Source organism: Dipodomys ordii, unplaced genomic scaffold (assembly GCF_000151885.1).
Source record: "Dipodomys ordii isolate 6190 unplaced genomic scaffold, Dord_2.0 Scaffold49, whole genome shotgun sequence".
NCBI classification, from domain to species: domain Eukaryota; kingdom Metazoa; phylum Chordata; class Mammalia; order Rodentia; family Heteromyidae; genus Dipodomys; species Dipodomys ordii.
The window spans coordinates 3939055-3950431 of record NW_012267265.1 but is presented as its reverse complement, the minus strand read 5'-3'; positions in this window follow the sequence as shown (position 1 = coordinate 3950431).

The following is an 11377-nucleotide window of genomic DNA, read 5'->3' as shown; positions in this document are numbered from 1 at the left end:
CTCCCCTCCTCCTCCTTCCCTCCCCGCCCTCACCAAAGTTGTAAAGTTTGTTTTTTCGACATAACGACTTGTACATCTCATTGTTGCAATGGGTCCATCTGTATCCCTGTTTTAACGATTTGTTTTTTTCTTTCCCCTCCACAAATTATACCAACATCAAATACAATCAAAGGAGGGGTTATACCGTGGGGGAGGGACATACAAAGCAACAAAGAAATAATCTTATAAATATGTTAGAAACAATGGCATGAAAGAGAAAAACATTTGAATGCCTATCTTAGGGTTCATTTCCCTAACATCAACTTATCTGACCTTTTCTGCTTAACTCATACATATACTAATTGTTGCAAATAATTGCAACATTATTTACCATAGCTAAGATATGGAACCAACCCAGATGCCCCTCAGTAGATGAATGGATCAAGAAAATGTGGTATATATACACAATGGAATTCTATGCCTCCATCAGAAAGAATAACATTGCCCCATTTGTTAGGAAATGGAAAGACTTGGAAAAAATTATATTAAGTGAAGTAAGCCAGGACATGGATACTTCTAAGGTCAACATAGTCTCACATATTTAAAATGTTGAACAAATTGCCTTGCGCACAAAGGTGCTCTAAGAATACATTTATATATGTATATATAGAGAGAATATATAGAATATATATATGCAAGTATGAAAATATCACCCCAAAGCCCCACACACTGTACTGTTAAGATATTCTTCAGAATATTCAAGGTCATGCCTGTAATCTAAGCTATTCAGAAAGCTGGAATCTATGGATCACAATTCAAAGTCAGCTGAGGTAGGAAAGTCCCTGAGACTCTAATCTCCAATTAACTACCAAAAAACCAGAAGTGGAGCTATGGCTCTAATGGTAAAACACTAGCCTCGAACAAAAGAACTCAGGGACTGTCCTAGGCCCTAAGTTCAAGCCCCAGGTCCAGCACACACGTGCGTGCACACGCGCGCGCACACACACACACATACACACAAATATACTAAAAATTTTTAAAGAAATAATATGTCAGTTCTGCCCAAGCAGTCACATGCATAAACACACACACACTTTTTGCCAATAAAAAATCATTGCTCATGACAAAGCTTGCAGATTAAACAACCTATGACCAAATGTCAGAAATGGCCCTTTTACTTCATTATGAAGTAAGTATATAAACATACCAGATACAAATTTCGTCTTTTTGAAGTGTTGCAATAATGTGGTGGTTTATAATGATGTTTTCACGTATGGGAAATTGTTGAATAATCAGTAGTACATGTTACTGTAAATAATAGTTATTCCACATTTAGAGTTGGTAGGATCTTTGTCTTTTACAAAAGAGTTGAGTAACAGGATGTAGTATGTTTTTTTTCATGTCTAAACTTTGGGCAGCTAAGTAATGCAGAAAGCATAGGCGTATGCTGAATGCTCTAACATGCCATGGGAGGCAGCCTGGGAACAAATTCTACTTTCGGGGTTTTGTATTGTCTTACATACCCAGGCAAGGGAGTAGGGGGTGGAAAGAAGTAACGATTCCTGTGTTTATTTATTCATGTGTGTGACATCCATCTTCGTTTTCATTTCTGAATTGACGTCAGCAGTGTATTATAAATACTGCAAGATAAATGTTTTAAGCCTGACCTTGTTTTACTCTTAGAACTGGGGGTTTGTTGTTGTTGGTTTTTTTTTTTTGTCAGAAAGCATAAACGTTACATTTTTGCAACAGCTGCACATTTCAAATCTTATTTTGTTCAAGTAGATAAACAATTGAAGTCCCAAGGAAGAAAACTCTTGGAAGTACATAGAGCAATAGTAACAGACTAGACTATCTGAAACATTACACTCTCCACAGATTCCTGTAGCTGTCTATAAAACTATAAAGCTCCTAATATTTGTAGTAAATCATTGCTTGTATCAGACTATAATGTCCCTCTATATCTAAAATCAACAGACCCATCCCTCATTCTTAGTTGCCCATGGTCAATTATGGTGCAAAAAAATTTTGAAATAGACATTTCCTGAAATAGTTCATATGGTTGAGATTGCATGCCATTCTGAGTAGCAGGATAAAATGACCTCTCGTCCTGTCCTCCGGATGTGAATCATCCCTTTGTCCAGTGTATCCATGCAGTGTAATCTTCCTTTGTTAGTCACTTAACCATCTGACTTGTCAGATCCAGTACCTTGGTGTGCACACTTAGGTAACCCTTATGTAGCAGTCTAGTGCTGTGTCACAATGCCTCCCTCATTCATCTCGCTCCAGCTGATCACATCATCACTGTATCACTTGGCATCATCACACAAAGATGGATGAGTACAGCATGAAAAGACATTTTGGTACAGAGAGACCACTTTCATAACTTTTATTGCAGTACATTGTTCTACTTGTTCTCTATGGTTATTTTTAATCTACTTTTTTATTTTTATAGTTTTGGTCTTTTGAGACAAGGTTTTGCTACAAGCCCGGATTGACCTGGAACTCATTACAAAGTTGAGACTCACAGTTCTCTTGCTGGGATTATAGGTGTGTCAACTTGGCCAGCTATGATTGTCCTATTCTATCGTTAGTTATTTTTGTTAATCTATTATTTCTCTTTTATAAATGTGTTGTTTTGCATTGTGAAAGAATGAATGAATGCATTTTTAGAATTATCTTTATCTTGTACAAAGTTCCAATTCAACAGACGTACGATGTATCCTGATCAATGTTACCCCCCATCACTAATATAATTGTTTAGGAGATCTCAAGACTATGGGCAAGCAAGGTACAAAGTCATCCCTTTGACCTTACCCTGAAAGTAGAAGAGATAAGGAATATCAAGAAAAAATAAAGATAATATTCAGAGTTTCCAGGCTTATGTCTAAGCTCAAGTAATCCTCTTTTCTCACTGAGCATCTACTCTTCCTCCAGATGGGTGTATTGCTGTTTGTTTGATACTACTCAACCAGATTGCCCTAAAACATCACATCAAATCTGGCTTTCATCATGTCTAACACCTCTGGGCTTTAAAAAATTATTATTTATCTTATTTTATCTTATTGTAAGGGTGATGTACAGAAGGGTTACAGTTAAGTAAGGTAATGAGTACATTTCTTGTCCAATTGTTACCCCCTCTCTCCTTTTTCTCCCTCTTTCCCTCCCCCACCAAATTGTAAAGTTAATTTTCAACATAGTGTCTGTGGGTATCACGGTTGCATTTGCTCACCCTTTGTCCTTGTACTCACCATTTTGTGATTCTCCTTCCCATCCCCCAATCAGATAAACATATATACAAGATACAGAGCACCAAAATCAAAAACAGTGACTTCATTGTACTAGTCAGATGATGAGTTGGTGCACTCTGTGGTCTCAGACATACAGTGATGGCCTTAGAATGCATCTCCCGTGTTTAAGTGGGGAACTGTTATATAGCATGTACTTTTTATTCTTTTGTCATTCCTACTGGTTAAGACTAATTGTATTGATTCCACTGATTTGAGTGAGTTTATTTTTTCAGTGTTAAGATAAACACAGCATCTTTTGAAGCAGAATGTATGTTCTGAGTTACCCTGTACTCTCCATTCCAGCATTCCTATGTAGAAAGCCCAACTCTCAGTACCTCAGAATTGGAATGTATTTGAAGAGAAAGTCTTTTAAGAGAATAAAATAAAATGGGCTGTTACAGTGGCTTCAATTCAGTCTGATGGGTGTCCTAAGAAGAAGAAATTTGGACATATGGAGAGATGGAAGAAGTGTCAACATGCACAAAGCAAAGAATATAGCCAGAAAGTGAACTTTTGCCAACCAACCACAGAGGTCACAGAAGAAACCAACCTTGCTGTTTTAACATTTATCTTCAACTTCTGGCCTCCAAAACTCTGAGAAAGTAAAACTGTTGGTTAAGTCATTTGATCTATGGTCCCTTGTAATAGCAACCCTAGCAAACTAAGGCTTGATCCTTGCACATTAAAAAAAAACCCATAAAACCAAAGCACAAGAAACTAGAATTTGAAACCAAGAGTTAAAGCCTGGACATACCTGAACATAAGTTGCCTAAGTAACAAAAGTATTTGTCTTCAGCATTCACTCAAGGATGGTTTAAAACTGGCTTTGCTTTCATTTCCTTGTTGTGCTTTTTATTCATTGTTATGGCATGAACCCAAATTTTCATGCACATTAGCCAAGCATTTATACCACTGAGCTACATGCCCAGTCCTGAAACCAGCTTTTCTAGAATGGACATGGGTGCAGAAAAAGCCAGCTCTATGTTAATGACCTTTGATCTTTTCTTACCCCTCCCTCCCCGCTCATAAAGTCGTTTTTATAGCATTTGTATTAGTTACATTGGGCTGGGCAGGGGTGATTTCACTGTTAACTTTCCCATACATGTTTACAATATATTCCAATCAACCTCACTCCCTCTGTCACTCTCCCTTCTGGCTAGTGCTTTCATGCCATACCAATCTTTCTCAGAGAATGGATTAATCCTTTTCTTCTTGGCTTCGTTTTTGTCACCTTTTTAGGGTGCTTGTTCTTACTCACTGCTATGGTGCTACCCAGAGAACCAAAAAGCATCAATGACTTTTTGATGTTACAAACTCTAAGTCTTCTGCAACAGAACATATTTCCCCTTCCCCCAAAGAAGCCTGTGAAGAGAGATGATGACTTCCTTGATCTAAACATAAGAATCTCCATATCTTGGGATTCGTTTCACTTAGCATCATCTGAAGTGGTCATATGTACATGACTTTTGAACTTTTCAGCTCATCTGATAAGATTATCCTAATGTATACTAATTATTGCAAATAAGGAAAAGCATGGGACCTAAATGTCTTTGGGACTGGGTAACTTCACCTAATATGATTTTTTCCCCGTCTTTCCATTTCCTACAAATGGGGTGATGTCGTTCTTTCTGATGGAAGCATAGGATTCCAGTATGACCATCTAAGACAATGCTAAGTGAAATGAATCCCAAGATATGGGCACAAGAGGTCTGTCTTTATTGTTATCGGTTTAAATGTAGCATGTGATTTTATTTTTTGTTGTTTCCTTTGTATGTGCTTTCCCCTATGGCATATCCCCTGTTGTCACTGGACTTGTTTTGGTACCCAACATCTTGTATATACATTTGTCTAATCTGGGGAGGGGAAGGTAAATAACAAAATGCTGAAACAAGGACACAGGATGACCCATTGCAACAAGGATACCCACAGGACAGTATATTGGAAATGAAGGGTGGGGAGGAGTGTGGGAGGGAGTAGGGAAGAGATAGTGGGACAAAAACAAGGGAGGGGTAACAATGATCGACATGTAATGTAGTCATCGCCTTACTCATGTAACTGTAACCCCTCTCTACAGCATCTTTACAATAACATAAAATAAATTAATTTTAAAAAAATCTCCAAATTCCTCCTTCTCCAATCAACAAGCACCTATTGCAATTCTGGTCCTTCCCATAACTCCACCCTCCCCCTTCCCCTCCCCTGCTACCAAATGACTAGAGAGGAAAATAAAATCTTTATAGACTGTTTGACTAAACAATAAAGCAAGTTGTTCAGATGCAAGAGTAAAACACCAAAGCCTTGCCTTTCACCTTCAAGTTCCTTTGCTTTTCATACTGCTATGAGCAAGAATAGCCAATACAATTCTGAAAAAAATAGATTTAAAAATGATGAACTTCAGGCGTGTTGCACAACTATAATTGTTCCAAAATATATGTTCGACTAAGGCAAGAAGACATAGAGAACAATGTGATAGAGATGAAGCTCAGAAATGAGAGTATGAAATAAATATATTTAATATAAATTTTGCAATTGCATATATAAATTGATGGCAAATTTAAAAGAATAAGATTTTCAGAAAAATCCTTGAATCAAATGAAATACATCAATTTTTTTTTGGTGGATAAAAAATGCTTAGGACAAAAAGGTTAGTTGTGCTAATGATCTTTTCATGTGAATATATTTTAAGTTCTACATTTCAAAGAGAAGTGATCTAACAAAAACTGAAAACATGTTGAAACAGATATTTGCAATGCAAATAGTGAAAGATTAATGTTGAAGCATTTTAGGTTTTCTATATGTAAATAAGAAATTTGAATTGCCACCTAAGAGAAAAATAGGCTATGCAGATGACTAGGAATTTCACAAAAGTAGAGTTAGAAATAGTCAATAACCTTATAAAATATCCAATCTTCCTTTTAATAAAAGAAATTAGTTTGAAATGGTAACTTTTCTTTGTTTAGTATATATCCTCACAGCATAAATGGGAAGAAATTCTCACAGTTGTCTCAATTTCATGATAAAATAGGATTAAGAGACAGGCAGCTATAATTAGTTATTTCTATTGTGCAATATTCACATTACAATCATAACTTGGTTTTGTTGATATATTTCTGCTTAATCCAAGTAGCATCTGTATTTTCCTATATCTTAACAACTTTCAGAGCATAGTAATGGGTTATTTCCTGAGTTTTGTGCTCTTCTGCTCAACCACCTGATATTTTCTTCTTTTAAAAAATTGTTATAGGCATTTGCACAAAATAACATATCTTTAGATATAAAGATCCATCAGGAACATCATAAAGACCATAAAGCTAACTTATACTAGAAAATAGCCCTATTGCAAAAAGGAGGAGGAGGAGGAGCAGGAAGAGGAGGAAGAGGAGGAGGAAAGGCAAAGTCCTGAGCAAAGGGTCTATCTTTCCTGTACCAATCCACAGAAAATAAATAAGAATTGCTATTATAAAGGAAATGTACAAAAGATGTGCCATTTTGTGTCAGTAGTGAACACATTTCTTTTCACCTGCTATTTTCTTTCCCTACTTCTCTTCCTGTTTTTCTCTCCCTTCCTTTTTCCTCCTATCATTTTTGAACATTTCAAAGATTTATATTCTTTCTTATTTCTCTCTCTGTATATTTGAAATTGGAAATAGATATTTGTTTCTACTTTGTAATAAAATAAATATTATAGATGTGTTACATATAATATATTATATACATTATATTATATGTATAATATAGTATATATTACATATATAATATAATATATTATAATATATACACATAATATATACATATATAATATAAATTGTATGTTATACTTTTTAATGAAATAAATATTATAGATAACACACCTGGATTTCAGTACTGTGCTAGATTGTGTCCTATATACTTTCCACAAATCCATACACTTATAATTCCTTGTTAATTGATATAATAGGTCATCTATTAAGTAGTACTCATAATAATTCTATGAGTTAGCTTCTATTATTATATCCATTTCACAGATGAAGCAACCAAAGTGTAGAGAGATGAGTAACTTGCCCTAGGTTATTGGAAGTGACAGAGCTAGTACCCAGGCTCTCTAGCAATGGAGTCCCTCTCCTATACATGAGCCCATATGCCCTGATCCACTCTCGTTTTCATCCTTCCCCTCCAACTCAGATGCATCCTTCTATTATAGCCTTTGTACGTATGTGTGAACAATGTATAATTCTGGAAGTGTGTGTATGTGCTCAAACCTTTACAAAAACTTCCATCTCTTTCTCTCTATATATTTTTGCCATCTCTTTCTCTCTCTATATATTTTTTTGGTTTCTCACTCACATTTTCCATAGCAATTAATGTTTTTGAAATAACTATTACTATTACTCAAACTGTGTTCTACAGTTCCATCATTTGGAACTTGGATCAATCTGTTATTTGTTATGATCAGATTTTTATCTGTAAAATGCCTTGTTTGTAAGTATACTGTTTTATTCCTAATTGTGTAACAGACGTTGCATTCTGTAAAAATGTTTGTGATTTGTTTGTAAGATATTTGCAAAATAATTTTCAAAATTATTTGAAGCCTAGGATTATTTCATTTTTTTTTTAATTTGATTTGCACTTATCTGTAAGAGGTGCCTGGGGAGCAGATTTAGAATGCCAGGATTTCATTAGCCTAATTTCCAAGATGGTAACTACAAAAGTCTATTTCTAATTTACCTTTTTCTTACATGACAGTCCTTTGGTTTCCAACCCAGAGCAGAGTAACACACACACACACACACACACACACACACACACACAACCATGTGATACCACATCCCTCCACATAGGTCTTAGCACTTACCTCTGCTTCCAAAGTCATAAGTATTTTCTCAGACTTTCTATTTTACCTGATGGAGTTTGCAAATAGCCTCAACAGTAAAAAGAGACAACAGAGAGAAGAAAGAAAGAAAGAGAAAGGAAGAAAGGAAGGAAGGGAGAAAACAGAGAGAGAGAGAGAAATCACCCCAGTGTTTTTTTTGGGGGAGGGGGTTTGGTCATAAATTCTGTAATTCCTCACTCTCTGGTTCGCTATTTTTCACTTTGCAGCAATTTAGTTCCCTCTTCTGTTCAAGTTGGCATCAGGAAGTAGAAATTCTTTTATTTTAAATATTTGAAACTAAATGAGCAGAATGCTCATTAGCTACATACAAATGACCATACACAATGATGCTAAGCGGGGCTGGGAAGGTGGCTTAGTGGTAGAGCGCTTGCCTCGCATGCATGAGGGCCTGGGTTGGATTCCTCAACACCACATAAGCAAAAAAAAAGCTGGAAGTGGTACCGTGGCTCAAGTGGTAGGGTGCTAAAAACAAAAACAAAAAAAGATGATGCTAAGCGAAATGAACTCCAAGACATGGACACAAGAGGCTTTTCTTTGTTGTTGTTGTTTTCTTTTTAAAATATTTTGATTGTGAAAATACTTTACAGAGGAGTTACATTTCTTATCAAGCATTGTAGCCTCCTCCTTTGTTTCCCCTTTCCATCCCTTCTCATCCCCCCCACCCCCCCACCCCGCACCAAAGTTGTAAAGTTCAGTTTTCGACATAACGACTTGTACATCTCATTGTTGCAATGGGTCCACCTGTATCCCTAAATTCTTAATTGCGTGCAATGATTATAACTCATAGTATGCCTCTGCTATCTCATTTTTTGATATTGTTTTCTATTTAACTTAATATTTCTTTCCATCTTTTATTCATCCTTTTCTACTGTTATTGATTGAAAGAGGGTTTTTTTTCCCTGTTATATTTTTGTAGTCATTCCTGTTTTAGAATTGGGATATAATATCCCTCCTGGTATAACCATAAATATTTAATATAATTAAAGGTTAACTGTATGCTTTATACTTACTCTCAAATTTTCTAATTTTATAACTCGTTTCTTGTTTTTTTTTTTTTTAAATCTCTATTTTTACTTGAACAAGACAGGCTGAGCACATTGGAGATTTTTTTGGGGGGCTGGGGAGGGTCTGGTCATGGGGCCTGAACTCTGGGCCTGGACGCTGTCCCTCAGCTCTTCAGCTCAAGACTAGCACTCTACACTTGAACCACAGCTCCACTTCCGGCTTTTTTTCTTTCTGCTTATGTGGTGCTGAGGAATCAAACCCAGGGCCTCATGCATGCAAGGCAAGTGCTCTACCACTGAGCCACCTTCCCAGCCCCACACTGCAGATTTTTTTTCTGAATTCCCTCTCCAGTCTTCTTTGGTATTGTCCTCGAGTATTTCAGTTCACACTGGTAGCTTTCCCTACTTAGTATCCCATATTTATTTTTATTTACTAACATGCATTTGATTTCCTTGCTCATCATTTCTATTTGCAAGTGTTATTTTTTTCCTCATGGCTTCTTTTTCTTTCTCACATATTCACTAGCAGTTCTTCCAATGATGGTTTGGGGATTCTAAACCCTTAGTCTCCTCTCAGGTCTCTAATTTAGACCTGCCTTGAAAGGAAAAGGATAGGTCATAAATTCTAATTGTATTATGACCATCATAGGAAACACTGAAAAGCAACCAGAAGATCATTATCACTAGTCTGTGGAAAGTTGAAGTACTGATTAAATCCCAGATCATGTGGATAAGAGGTCAGCCCATTAACTAGTGAGTTGCTACAAAATTAAGTTCACTGTTCGGTTTTAGTGTGTCATCCTAAAGCTAAATCTGTCTCTAGATATCAGTTTATGAAGAACAAAAATGAATGATTTTGATCAATGTACAATTTTGAAATCTCAAAATGTTTAACCGGGGAAAACTGTATTTGTTCCAGAAACTGTTCATTTACAGTTGCACACTCCTCATTATTGTTGACAACTGTGAGCAAAAAAGCCAAGCAAGAACATCAGATCAAGTTTATCTCTGGCACTGACACCGCCGCCCCCACATACAAAATAAGCAAAACAAAAAACAAAAAGAGAAAGTATCAGATGCTTTGTGGGTAGAAGTCTTTGTTCTATTTTTCTTATTATGGGTGGCAGAACTGTACGCTAACCTTGAGTTACTTAATCCCACTGTATTATGCCTATTTTTGCTTCTATTGGATATTTGTTCCCATTCTAATTTGCCTGTGGGAGGGGATATGTTCTATTGCTTATTGAATTTAACATTTTTAAAAATTATCTTTAACTAGTTGTAAAAAGGAGTTGCCATTAAACAAAGGAGTTTATGAATACAATCTTTTTTCATACATTTTATTGCAAAAATACTGTACAGAGGGGTTACAGTTACTTGAGCAAGGTAGTGAGTACATTTCCTATCAAGCATTGTTGCCTCCTTCTTTGTTTTTCCCCTACCATCCCTTCCCTCCCACCTCCACAACTACACTCCCTCCCCTTATCCCCCCACACCTAAATTATAAAGATTGTTTTTCAACATAGTGTCTTGTACATCTCATTGTTACAATGGGTCAACCTGTATCCCTATTTAGGCATTTTGTTTTTTCCCTTCCCCTCCCAAAATTAGAAAAGTGTATATACAAGATGCAGGGCACTGACATCAAATACAGGGAAAACAGGGGTTATACCATGAGGGAGGAATGTATTTGTAATGTACCAAGTTATTTTTTGAATGCAATATATCTTAATCAATGTCACCCCTTCCAATATTTTTACAACTCCCTTCCCTATCCACCTCTTCCTTCCTTCTTCTTTAAAAAAATTTTTTTTTATTGTGAAAATACCGTACAGAGGGGTTACAATTACATGGGCAAGATAACCAGTACATTTCTTATCAAGCATTGTTGCCTCCTCCTTTGTTTCCCCTTCCCATCCCTTCCCATCCTCCCCCTCCCCCCAATCCTCCTCTTCCCCCACCAAAGTTGTAAAGTTTGTTTTTCGACATAACGACTTGTACATCTCATTGTTGCAATGGGTCCATCTGTATCACTGTTTTAATGATTTGTTTTTTCCCTTTCCCTCCACAAATTATACCAACATCAAATACAGTGAAAGCAGGGGTTATCCCATGGGGGAGGGGCATACAAAGTAACAAAGAAATAATTTTATAAATATGTCAGAAACAATGGCATGAAAGAGAAAAACATTTGAATACATATCTTAGGGTTCATTTCCCTAACATCAACTTAT